This window comes from Rhododendron vialii, chromosome 12a, assembly GCF_030253575.1.
Source record: "Rhododendron vialii isolate Sample 1 chromosome 12a, ASM3025357v1".
Lineage (NCBI taxonomy): Eukaryota > Viridiplantae > Streptophyta > Magnoliopsida > Ericales > Ericaceae > Rhododendron > Rhododendron vialii.
This window is the reverse complement of record NC_080568.1, coordinates 26,019,771-26,033,529: the sequence shown is the minus strand read 5'-3', so window position 1 is coordinate 26,033,529 and position 13,759 is coordinate 26,019,771.

Sequence of the window (13,759 nt, the reverse complement as noted above, 5' to 3'; positions counted from 1 at the left end):
TGGTGTGAAGGAGGAGTTGAAGGTGACTTTGGGGGTTACCCATTCTCCCAAAAAATTTGCATTTTGTTTAACTCTTCTTTTCTTTTTGTTCGTGTCACGGTTGTTTGTATTAATCATTAGTCTCAACAAGGAAAAACAATAAAGTATAGAATTGTAGACTGAAGTTGAAAAAAAAAATTCTATAAGACAAAAATACCAGTTGTTTGATATATTTTCGTCATTCGTGAACAGTTTTTTTTGCTTTGGTCATAATTTTTTAGACTACCCCGTCAAGACAGATAATTAATTCAAGAATATAGAATGTGAATATAAAAAATTCAAAAAAGACAAATAAAAATCACCAAAATAGAAAACATAAAAAAATTAAAAAAAAAATTGAGAATGGCTTAACCGAGTGGCCAATCTCCCTGCAAGACACTTGGGTTTGCCTAATTCTTAAATATGTGGATTGCCTAATTCTTTAAGGGGAAGATCTAGAGAAGGATTCATGGTGTCTTTTGCATTATTATCATTTGGGAGGAGGGCCCAATTTATTCGATATTGTTTAGCATTCAAGTTTGTTGGAGCTCCATCTTTTATCATTCCAAGCAAGGTCATTAAGGATATATATATATATACACACACACACACTAGAAAGCACCCTTATTCGGTCTAGCTTTGACATGAAGTATTCTGCTGCTAAGGGGTCAAGTGGGAGCAGATGTGCAGTCTTTAATTAGGAGGAAGGAGAGATATTGGTTTAGGAGTCGAACAAAGCCACCATGATGAGACATCTTTGGGCTTTTGTGCTAAAAGGGTGACATCTTGTGGAGTAAAATGGATCCATCCTTGTATTATTAATGGCCAGTGCTTGTGGTCCATGGAAATTCCTAATGATGCTTCTCGGACCATGAGAAAGGTTTTGGGGGGATTGGAGGTTTGGGGCAGGCAAACTTTGATACATCACAGAGTTGGGATAACTTTTCTATGACTTGATAATTAGCATCCATTGAATGAATTGATAGATTTTGGGACCATTTGTGGCATATAATTATCTTGGAAAGACTTTGCACTCTGAACTTTCTTTTATTATCTACCAAGGGGAATAAAGGTGGCCTAGACACAGAAATATATAGGGTCACCCAAACCATCATCAAGCATATTCTCTCCTGATATCCGGCCTAAGGATCTTGTTGTTTGGATATGCTCTAAGAGCCGCCTTTACGAAGGTTTTTACCAAGAGTTGAGAAACCGTTTTACTTGATATGAAGCATTGCAATGGACAACTTAAAATCTAAGCATGAAATGGTATATATGGTTGGACAACGCGGTGTTTGGACATAAGGTTATGTTCAATCCTAACCAACAAGATGGAATCTTTGTTCATTGGGGTGGTGGGTAATAGAAAGTTGGTAATAGAATAGAAAAGGGGAATTTTTAGGTTGGTCCTAAAAATTAGGTTCGGACTTAATTTAGTCCTGCACAATTATTTATATTTTTTATTCCAACCATGCCCCTTCATGCGCATCAGCGACGGAACTAGATAGCATCTAGAATAGAAAAATTATCCAATGCTCCATGAACATTGGTGCACCATTAAACATTGTTTAAATTTTAAAAAGTCATATCTTTTCTTGTAGATATTCATTTTTTAAATAAATTATATTTTTGGAACCTACTCGACGATATCTACTAAACAAGATTCATATTGAATATGAAATTATGTAAGATTAAAAATCATCATTTGCTATGAGAACTCTCTATGAGAACTGTTTCTATGAGAATTGTCCTTATGAGAACTATCTATGATAACTATTTCTATGAGAACTGTTCCTATAAGAACTATCATTCATTCTGAGAACTGTTTCAGACAAAAATATCATTGTTTATGTGAACTGAAAAATACACAGTTCAAATAGCCCCAGCACACACTAAAATACACAATTCTCAAAGAAAATACGTCGTTGTCATAAAAAAATACACAGTTCTTATGAACAATACTCAATTCTCTTAGAAAATACACAGTTCTCATAAATAGTTGTCATGGACAATACACAGTTCTCATAAAAAATACACAGTTCTCTTAGAAAAATGCACAGTTCTTATAAAAGAATACACAGTTCTTATAGAAAAATACAGTGTTCTCATAGAAAAATACATTGTTTTCATAAAAAATACACAGTTCTCATAGACAGTTCTCATATAAAATACACAATTCTCATAGACAGTTCTTACAGAAAAATACACAATTCTCATAAAAAATACACAATTCTCATGAAAAATACATAGTTCTTATAGATAGTTCTCATGGACAAATACACAAATCTCATAGAAAATATACAATTCTCATAAGAAAAAACACAGTTCTCATAAAAAATACACACACGAATAAAAATTGATCAATTTTTGTTCAATTCTCATAGCCCCTCCACACAATTCTCATAGCCCCACCGCACAGTTCTCATAACCCCACCGCACAGTTCTCATAGACTTTGAAATTTCACGTAAACTCACTACACACTTCACATAGTCCAACCACACAATTCTCATAGCCCCATCACATAGTTATCATAACCCCACCACACGCTAAAATACATATTTCTCATAGACAGTTCACATAAGACTTTAACAGTTTACATAGACTCACTACACACTTCGCATAGTCCAACCACACAGTTATCATTGCCCCACCGTACGCTAAAATACATAGTTCTCATAGACAATTCCATAGACAATTCACCTAAGACTTTGAAAGTTCACATAGAGTACTCACTACACACTTCACATAGTTCAACCACGCAGTTCTCATAGCCCCACCCCATAGTTCTCATAGCCCCATCACACACTAAAATACATAATTCACATAGTTCACATAAAGTTTTGACAGTTCATATAGGCTCACTACACAATTCACATAGCCCAACCACACAGTTTTCATAGTCTCACCACACAACATCCTTATAATATAGAGTACAGTTTTTCTGTTGAATAGGAGAAAATCTGTACAAAGAGCTGAAATCTACAACAAAGCCTAGTCTCAAAAATTCTAAAATCAAAAGACATGACGATGGGAATGATATACTATATAATACAATACTATAAGAATGTTGAGAGAGCCAATACATGAGTGAACAAAGCTTACCCATTTCCTAGGTTAAAGATAACTCACTACTGTACAAAAATCTGAGCTGCCGTGTACTCTTGTCCAGCCTCCTCAATTTTCTCTGTTTTCTTTTTCGGAATTTTCGAAACCCAAGCTAGAAGTTTGTGGAGGGGGGAATAGTGGGAGAAGATGGGTCAGGAACTCAGGGGATCACTTCGAAGATGACGACGAGGTGTTTGGCGGCCACTTCGAAGACGACAATGTGTTCGGCGGCGGTGACACCGGCAGCATTGGCGGGAGGGGTTCCCGAGGCTGTGCTGGTCCGAGGAGGCGAGAGAGAGGTCCACGAAGACGGCGATGGTGAAGAGGGAGTTGAATCGTCGGGGGTAGCGCGAGATCTATTGTAGAGAGAAAAAAGAGTAGAGGAAATGATCACAGCTTGTCGATTTGGCAAAAAAGTCAAAATGCAACATAACCGAACCTAAATAGGCTCGGTAATAATATTCAGGATTGGGAGCAAACCGAACCTATAAAGGAGGACCGCCCTCTAATTTTCTAAATAGAAAATTAGTATTAGTTAAAGCATCACAGTTTAGTAATTGCACTTAAAATTAACATGACCTTCCCTTCCTCCAACTAAATTAATCTAGTCATAGTCAAATAATTAACTACACAAACCACCAAACCCTAACCCCTCCACCTTATCAATGTTTAATACACACAGTCAAAAAATAGTCTAATACTACCAAGCATTAGGTGGCTTAAAAAGCATAGACGACTGTCGAATTCTAAGGATTAGGTGTCTAAACAAGTACAGACTGGCATAAATTCAGTGAAAAGTGAAACAAGACTCCTATTTTGTAGAATCAGAGAGAATACACCAAAGAGGTGAAGAGATGTTTATGGTTAGAGATAGGTAGGATGTGGAGAAAATAGATGAAAGAACGAGGCACATCGTTAGGGGTCCCAACAGGGTCAGCCGAAGTGAGCTTTAGGGCTTTCAAATTTGGCTCATCTGAATTTTAGTGAGATCGAGCTCAATTTGTTTTTTTCACGAACTCTAACTTGGTTCAAGTACTAAACGAGTCTCTACAAAGAATATAAAAAAGAGGAGCTCATATACATGCGATCGAGTCGAACTTTTCTGCTACACAAGCCAAGCTACAGCTAGCTCTAGCATGATTCTTTTACCAAACAAGCCAAAAATTTAAAATGCTCTTCAAACTCGGCTTGTTTAGTAAGTTGATTCTCTGACTGCTCACGAACAACTCGGTTTATTTATAAGCACTTGGCTTACTTTCCTAGCCTCGATGGAGCTCTCTCACTGGAAGACTTGGGCTCCGTTCCGGAAACCTTCTTAAAAAATAAGTACTTATTTTGCCACTTCTCATTCAAAAATAAAAAAGGTCATTCCACAAAACCCAAATAAAAAGTTCCTTTCACATTTTCAAACTCAAAAATAATGTAAATGAAAAAAAAAATCAATTTTTTTTGCACTGTATTAAAGATCTCAATGAGATCTTTTCAACAAAATCCATAGTGATAGAAAAATTATTTGCGTAAACACATGATTTTTGAGCTTGAAATTGCTTTATACAAAAAATAAGACTGTTGCTATGATAATGGGCGCCGACGGAGGGAAACCATACCGGCGGCCACACCAGGCCGTCTCCGGCCACCAGACGGCTGATCCGAACCGTCCAAAAATTCTATAAAAAAAAACTGAGGGGGCCATTGCGGGAATCAACGGCATCCAAGGTGCGTAGGGTGCTTGATCTGAGCACCCCTTTTCCATGTATATATGATGATGAATATACACGAAAAATGGGTGCTCGGATCAAGCACTCTACACGCCTCGGATGCCGTTGATTCCCGCGTAAGCCCCCTCGGGTTTTTTTTATAGAATTTTTGGACGGCTCGGATAGGCTGTTCGGTGACCGGAGACGTCCCAGCGCGGCCGCCGGTACGATTTCCCTTCCTGGCTGGTCGGTACCTATATAAATGAGTCCTGCTACATACACAGCAGATCTGTGCACAGATTGTGCACAGATTTCATTGTGGGGCCCACCACGGGTCTCACACAAATCATCTGAGCCGTTCATTAAATGTAAAACATTTTTTCAAGAGTCTCCGTAAAAAATAAGCTCAATCCGATATCAATAGGTGCTTTATCCAACCATTTAACTTTTCATTCAGATTTTCAGATAATGAAAAGTTATATGGTTGGATCGAGCATCTATAGGTATTGGATTGAGCTTATTTTTTACGGGGACGTTGGAAAAAATGTTTTACATTTAATGAACGGCTCGGATGATTTGTATGGGACCCGTGGTGGGGCTCCACAACAAAATCTGTGCACAATCTGTGCACAGATCTGCTGTGTGTGTAGACTTTCTGTATATTCTTCCAAAATAAGTACCAGCTTTCTTATTTTTTCGGAACAAGCCTTCTTATTACACAAAAAATAAGTTCTTATTGTGTTTCTGGAACACAGCCTTGGTCAATCTCTCTCTTCGAGAAAATGCTCTCCCACTAGAAAGAACCATGAGAAGGAGCCTTGCCAAATCATGAGGAAATGAATCTCTTTCATAGGCAAACTGGCTGATTTCGGTCAAGACAGTACCATATAAGAAAAGTCAAAAATTGACGTAAGAGAATCTCACATATCTTCCTTCGTGACTGTGAGGTAGCGATACCCGTGACACTTCGGACATCGCAAATACTACTCGGGCACTACTCTACGATCGATATATAGTCCCATGTTCTTTAGACTTTAGTCATAAAACCACGTAGTACTTACTCTTCATCAATCTCGTGAATAGTAGGGAAAAGGTCAAACCTATATCTACATCGTTTGCGATAATGGAATGAGCTGCCTCGGTCTTGCCTACTCCACAACCAAACTGTTGAAAAATGTATGCATTATAATTTGTGAAAATTTATATGCATCTCTATTAATTATTTTGATGATTAATTCAATGATATTTTTATTCGGCAAATACAAAATTATCGAAAAGTCGATTCCCGAATTAAATATTTTCGTGACCTTGAAATATAGCATAAAGTCTCTTGGATTCATGATTTATATTTACAAAGACTTTATTGAGCTCAATACATGCTTTAACGGTTTATTTAGATGAAATTGTGAGCCACAGGTTGACGAACCGGCTGACAAGCCGGCTGTCTGAACAGAAAGCTGTGACAACCGGACGACCACCCGGATGACCACTCTATCAAACGGCTAGTTTCAAACGGCTAGTTTCCAACGGCTAGTTTCAAACGGCTAGTTTCCAACGGCTAGTTTCCAACGGCTAGTTCCAACGGCTAGTTTCCAACGGCTAGTTTCAAACGGCTAGTTTCCAACGGCTAGTTTCAAACGGCTAGTTTCCAACGGCTAGTTTCCAACGGCTAGGAAGAATATGGATGGCTATATAAGGCATCAAGAACTCATTAATGAGTACATACACAAGCTACAACATTCCATATTATTGCAAGAGCAAATTCTCAAAAGATCAAAGCCAAAAATTCTCATTGTTCTTCCACTTTCATATTATTCTTGAGAGAAAATTTGTACAAGTCGTGAGCGATAATTTTCATACCTTCTTCACATACTTGTATTTCCTAAGTGAGTGTTTGAGTCAAACACTTGAAAGCTTAGAAGACCAAATTCGGGTTGGAATTTGGGTGTTATTGTTTTTGAGAAGTTTTCGGAGAAAATTCTTGCGGTTGTGCTAGCTCCTCGGGAAAGCTAGAGGCATTCGGTTCTTGTAAGCACCCGCAAGACTTACAAGTTGTAATCTTTTAAAGATTAGTCTAACCTTCAAGTAATTGCTTGAGGAGAAGTGGAGTAGGGCCGGACCGTGGACAAATCCGGACCGAACCACTATAAACGGGTTCTATCTCTCTATCTCTCTATTTTGATTGCATACTTATTGTTTGCATATATTGTTAGAGATAAATTTTTATTGGTAATTATTACTAGCAATCCTATTCACCCCCCCTCTAGGTTGCATAATTTGGGTAACAATTGGTATCAGAGCCTCGGCTCTTGTTTGTAGATTTAACCATCTAAGAGTTAAGATCCATGGCAACCACTAGTAATGTTTCTTGTATCGAAGGTCAATCGTCCAATAGACCTCCCTTGTTCACCGGAGAAAATTACTCTCATTGGAAAAATAGAATGATGATCTTTATTCAATCCACGGATTATGATCTATGGAAAATTATCAAAAATGGTCCCATTATTCCTACTAAGAAAGTTGGAGAAGAGACTATGCCTAAACCAGATTATGAGTGGAGTCATTTGGAAAAGGCTTCAATAGAAAAGAACTATAGAGCTATGAACCTTCTTTTTTGTGCTATTACTCCCAATGAATATGATTGTGTTTCCGCATGTGAATCGGCTAAAGAAATATGGGATAAGTTAGAAATGTCACATGAAGGAGATAGTCAAGTTAAGGAGTCCAAAATTGATATTCTTGTGCATAGCTATGAGCTCTTCAAAATGAAACCGGATGAATCTATATCTCAAATGTTTGCTAGATTTGCTAGTATTACTAACGGTTTAAAAGCTCTTGGAAAGATTTACAGTCAATCCGAAATGACAAGGAAGGTGCTCCGTTCCATGCCAACCAATTGGGACACTACCACCTCCATCATCCTACAATCCAAAGATTTCTCAACATACACGATGGACAAGCTCATGGGATCTCTCATGACGGAGGAAATGCATCACAACCTCAAGGGTGAAAAAGAGAAGAAAGTTAAGGATCTTGCCTTCAAAAGTACAACAAGCAAATCAAAAAGCAAGGAGGATTCAAGCAACGAAAGTGAGGATGATGAAATGGCGCTCATCACAAAAACGTTCAAGAAACTCCTCAAAAATAGAGCATCTCACAAAGGCAGAGGATTTTCAAGAAAAGATGGAGGCAAAGAAGAAAATAGTAAAAAGGATCCAATCATTTGCTACGAGTGCAAGAAGCCCGGCCACATCAAAAGTGAATGTCCATATGCAAAAAAATATTCAAAGAAGGACAAAAAGAGAGCTATGATGGCCGCATGGGACAATAGTGACGATAGTAGCTCCGATGAGGACGATGAGCAACAAGAGGTCGCTAACTTGTGTTTCATGGCCATCGAAGAAAACGAGGTAGATCTCGACTCATCCTATTCATTTGATGAATTATTTATTGCCTATAAAGAGTTGAAAGTAGAATTTGAAAAGGTTGTTTCTAAAAACAAATTTCTTAAAAAGGTTGCTAAAGATCTTTCACTAGAAATAGATGATTTAATTGAAGAGAAAGATATTTTGGAGGAAGAAAATGAAAGTTTAAGAACCTCTTTGGAAAAAGAAAAAGAGTATTTGAAGGATACTTCCAAAAACGAATCTTTAGAAAAACAAATTGATGTTTTAACTAATTCTCTTTCAAAACTCACTAATGGAAAAGAAAGTTTAGACATTCTTCTTGGAAAACAAATGGTTTCTTTTCACAAGGCCGGAATTGGTTATAATCCCACTCAACACAAAAATCTTTTTGAAAAAGATGTTCCTCCTTCTAGCCATTCTAAATTGACATGTCATTATTGTGGTAAAATTGGTCATATTTCTCCTACATGTCCTATGAAAGGATACTCATCTTCTAATGCAAAAAAGGTTTGGGTTCCTAAGAACCGTATCAATGCTAACCTTCAAGGACCCAAGATGATTTGGGTACCAAAAGTCAAGAATTGATGTGCTATTGTAGGTATGCTTCAAAAGTTCTCTCAAGGAAGGAAGTTGGTACCTTGATAGTGGATGTTCAAGACACATGACCGGTGACAAGAGGGCTTTCAATTCTCTTTCGTCTAAAGATGGTGGACATGTCACATTTGGAGACAACAACAAAGGAAAAATCATAGGAATCGGCAATATAGGTAATTCTCCTATTATTGAAGATGTTTTACTTGTTAATGGTTTAAAACACAATCTTCTTAGCATAAGTCAATTATGTGATAGAGGAAATCGTGTTATCTTTGAAAAATCCAAATGTATCATTGAAAATGACAAAAGCAACAAGACACTCTTCGTTGGACAAAGATTTGAAAATGTATATGTTTTTAATCTCAATGATTTAAGTAATTGTGATATAAAATGTTTTTCCGCTTTGAGTGAAAATAGTTGGCTTTGGCATAGGCGCCTAGGACATGCAAGTATGGATGCTATTTCAAAACTCTCTAGAAAAAATTTGGTAAAAGGTCTTCCTAAAATCAAATTTGAAAAAGATAGACTTTGTGGTCCTTGCCAACAAGGAAAACAAACCAAGGTTTCTTTTAAGTCCAAAAATGTTGTTTCAACTACTAGACCTTTGCAATTACTTCATATGGATTTGTTTGGACCAACTCGCTCTCCAAGTCTTTGTGGAAACTATTATTGTCTTGTTGTTGTTGATGATTTCTCTAGATATACATGGGTGATGTTCCTAGCTCATAAGAATGAGGCTTATCCTAATTTCACTAAACTTTGTAGAAGAGTTCAAAATGAAAAAGGCTTTGTTATTTCTAACATTCGTACGGATCATGGAAAAGAACTTGACAATTCTTTATATGAAAAGTTTTGTGATGAACATGGTATTGGTCATAACTTTTCCGTACCTCGTACTCCTCAACAAAATGGAGTAGTAGAGAGAAAAAATCGTACTCTGGAAGAAATGGCCCGCACTATGCTTTGTGAAAACTCTTTGCCAAAATATTTTTGGGCGGAAGCCGTTAATACCTCATGCTATATTTTGAATCGAGTTTTAATTAGGCCTATCCTCAAGAAAACTCCTTATGAGCTTTGGAATGGTAGAATACCCAACATTAATTACTTTCATGCCTTCGGTTGTAAATGTTATGTATTAAACAATGGAAAAGATAACTTGGGTAAATTTGATTCAAAATCGGATGAAGGCATCTTTATTGGTTACTCTCTTACTAGCAAAGCATATAGAATTTATAATAAGCGCACTAATCTTGTTGAAGAATCTATTCACGTTTCCTTTGATGAATCTAATCCTTGTGCTACTAAGGATGTTGTTGATAATGATGACTTAGAGATTACACATAAGATTCATGACTTGACAATTCAAGAAAAAGTTGATGGTGATACTCAAGTAGAAAGCTCTCAAATCAAAGAAGATGAAGTTATTAATCAACCTCAAGATGCCATGGGAGACAACCAAGATCTTTCCAAGGATTGGAGATTCGTGCAAAACCATCCAAAGGACTTGATTCTTGGAGAAGTTTCGAAAGGGGTAACCACTCGCTCGTCTCATAGAAATTTTTGTGAAAATCAAGCTTTTGTTTCTCAAATTGAGCCTAAAAACTTTCCGGAAGCTCAAGATGATGAAAATTGGATTTTGGCCATGCAAGATGAGTTAAATCAATTTGAAAGGAATAAAGTTTGGGCATTAGTACCTAAGCCTCTTGATCACACTATTATAGGTACTAAATGGGTTTTTCGTAACAAGCTAGATGAATCCGGAAATATTGTTAGGAATAAAGCTAGACTTGTTGCTCAAGGTTATAATCAAGAAGAAGGTATTGATTTTGAAGAAACTTTTGCACCGGTAGCTAGATTAGAGGCTATTCGCATATTGCTTGCCTTTGCATCTTTCAAAAATTTCAAGCTTTATCAAATGGATGTGAAAAGTGCATTTTTGAATGGGTTCATAAATGAGGAAGTTTATGTCAAACAACCTCCCGGCTTTGAAGATCATGTATACCCCGATCATGTTTTTAAACTCTCAAAAGCTCTATATGGTTTGAAGCAAGCACCACGTGCATGGTATGATAGACTTAGCTCATTCTTGCTTGACAATGGCTTTACTCGTGGAAAAATTGATACTACTCTTTTCATTAAAGCCAAAGGTAAAGATATGCTCATTATTCAAATATATGTTGATGATATTGTCTTTGGTGCCACTAATGATAATATGTGCAAAGAGTTTGCTAAGTGTATGCAAGGTGAATTTGAAATGAGTATGATGGGGGAGCTTAACTTCTTCCTCGGACTTCAAATCAAGCAAACTAATGAGGGGATCCTAATCAACCAAGCCAAGTATGCGAAAGAACTTATTAAGAAGTTTGGCATGGAAGGATCAAAGCCAACGAGCACACCAATGAGCACATCAACTAAGCTAGACAAAGATGAGAATGGTAAGGCCGTCAATGAAAAGATGTATCGAGGTATGATCGGCTCATTACTTTATCTCACGGCAAGTAGACCTGATATAATGTTTAGTGTCTGCATGTGTGCTAGATTTCAATCATGTCCTAAAGAATCGCATTTAAAAGCTATTAAACGTATTTTTAAATATGTTGCCGGTTCTCATGACTTAGGATTGTTTTATCCACGTGGAGTTGCATTTGATTTAATTGGTTATTCAGATGCGGATTTTGGAGGTTTCAAAGTTGATCGTAAAAGTACAAGTGGGACTTGCCAATTTCTAGGGCACTCTCTAGTGTCTTGGCATAGCAAGAAACAAAATTCCGTAGCTCTATCTACCGCTGAGGCGGAATATGTAGCGGCCGGAAGTTGTTGTGCCCAAATATTGTGGATCAAACAACAAATGGAGGATTTCAATTTGCAATATGATCATATTCCTATTAAATGTGATAATACTAGTGCAATTAGCTTAACCAAGAATCCAATTCAACATTCTCGAACAAAACATATTGAGATTAGACATCATTTTATAAGAGATCATGTTCAAAAAGGGGATATTGAACTTAACTTTATTAGTACCGACAAGCAATTGGCGGACATTTTCACAAAACCCCTTGGTGAAGAACAATTTTGTTTCATTCGACGAGAACTCGGCATGTCTAATCATTTATGAAAAAGTTGTGTTCTTGATGTCAAAAGTTTTTTTTGGATTCAATGTTGAGTTGATTGAATTCGTAAATATCATACTTGATGGAGAGTACAAATGATCTTGATAAAGAAATCACCCTCCAAACATTTTATCATATGATTCATTTTCCTGTGTTTGGTATGCAGAAAAACAGTTTTATGGTCTTTAATGCTACTCCTCTTAAACGTTTTTTGGACTTAACCTGCATTTGTCAGTGTAGAGACCCTTATTTTATTTCCATAATTCTTTATGTTTTATTAAGGCATGAGTTGTGATATAAAATGGAGAATGAGTTCGGATGTCGAATGTGCTAGAATTTAGAAGTTCGGGATGCAAGTGTAATATGCATGGGTGTATAAGTGAAGGTGTGTGTAGGGGATAATTCTCCCCCACATATATTTCTTTTCTTTTCCGGGCAGACACACACACGTTTCTCTCTCTCTACTCCCTCGACCGACTCTCTCTCTTTCTCACCTCTCCTCCAAACTTCTCTCTTCGATTTCATCGCCTTAGAATGAGATTTCGGAAAAATCCCAAGTACTAAAGTTGTTCTACGCGACGAGATCTTCCTATTGATCGAAGAAGAATCATGATCGGAGCACTTTGAGGTTTCCTCCATGTTCGGGCTTGCTTCTAACCCTCGAGGTAGGGATCTCCTACATTCTTTACATGTTTAAGTGTTGGTTAGATGTACAAGAATCAAGTTTGATCATTTATTTTGAGTCTTGAACAAATCTGTTATATGCTGATAATTTCGTGGGTTTTTGGAAATCTGTCTTTTGGGAGCCCTCTGCTAGAAATCACTGGCATTTGTCATGATTAAGACCTCAAGGGGCGGGTCAGGGTCGTGACAGTCAGTCGGATGTCCAAGCGGATGTCCAACCGGACAACCGTGAGGTTGAGACTTATTCAAGCTTTTTGCGTTGCTAACTCTGATTTATTAAGTCTGTTACACTTAGTTTGTATGAACTTCATGGCTTAGTGCTTAAATTGTCTCTTATATACTTCGCCGATATGAATTTCTTGTCTCTAAGCTTGCAGGGATAATCATTCTCGGTAATACCCCTCGCATTCTTTAAAAAGCTCTCTTTTAGGGGGAGCATGTATTAAGGGGACACAACAATAAACACCCGAACACAATTTTCTTCCCCTATTCTTGTTCTATTCGGCGCCACCCCTATCTCTATCTCTTTCGGCGCCGCATCTCCACCGCCCCTATCCTATCTCTTTCGGCGCCTACCGCATCCCCTATCCTCAATCTCAAATTTCAAACAATTCGGATATCCTCAATCTCAAATTTCAAACAATTCGGCGCAGCATTTCAAACATTTCGGCAATCTCATACTCTATAAATTCAACAACACAATCTCTATCTCCTCATCTATCAATCTCTCCAAATCTCTATCCTTCCAAATCAAGCAATGGCAAACATACCGCAAGCGTTACCGTTTGAGTTTTACGAAAGAGATGCCGAACGAGCAGAGTTCAGGTTGTTTATCCAAACCATTTGGATGCAACTCTTTATCTTCATTCTGCTGTGTGCGTTACTTACCATGAGAATACCACCATGGTTCGGATGGAATGTAAATGTGGATACTCTGTGGTATTGGATTGGCATTATAGCTGCCGTTGTAGCAGCCATTATTCGAGAATACGAAAATCAAGGACGCCAAGCTCTCAATGAACGAAGATAGAGTGCTACAGGGCAAGAGCGGCATGGTGCTGGAACCATGGCCCTATTGTTTTTCTCTTTTTAGTTTTTTTTTATGATGTCACAGGGGGAGAAAAAGCCAAGTTTTAATTG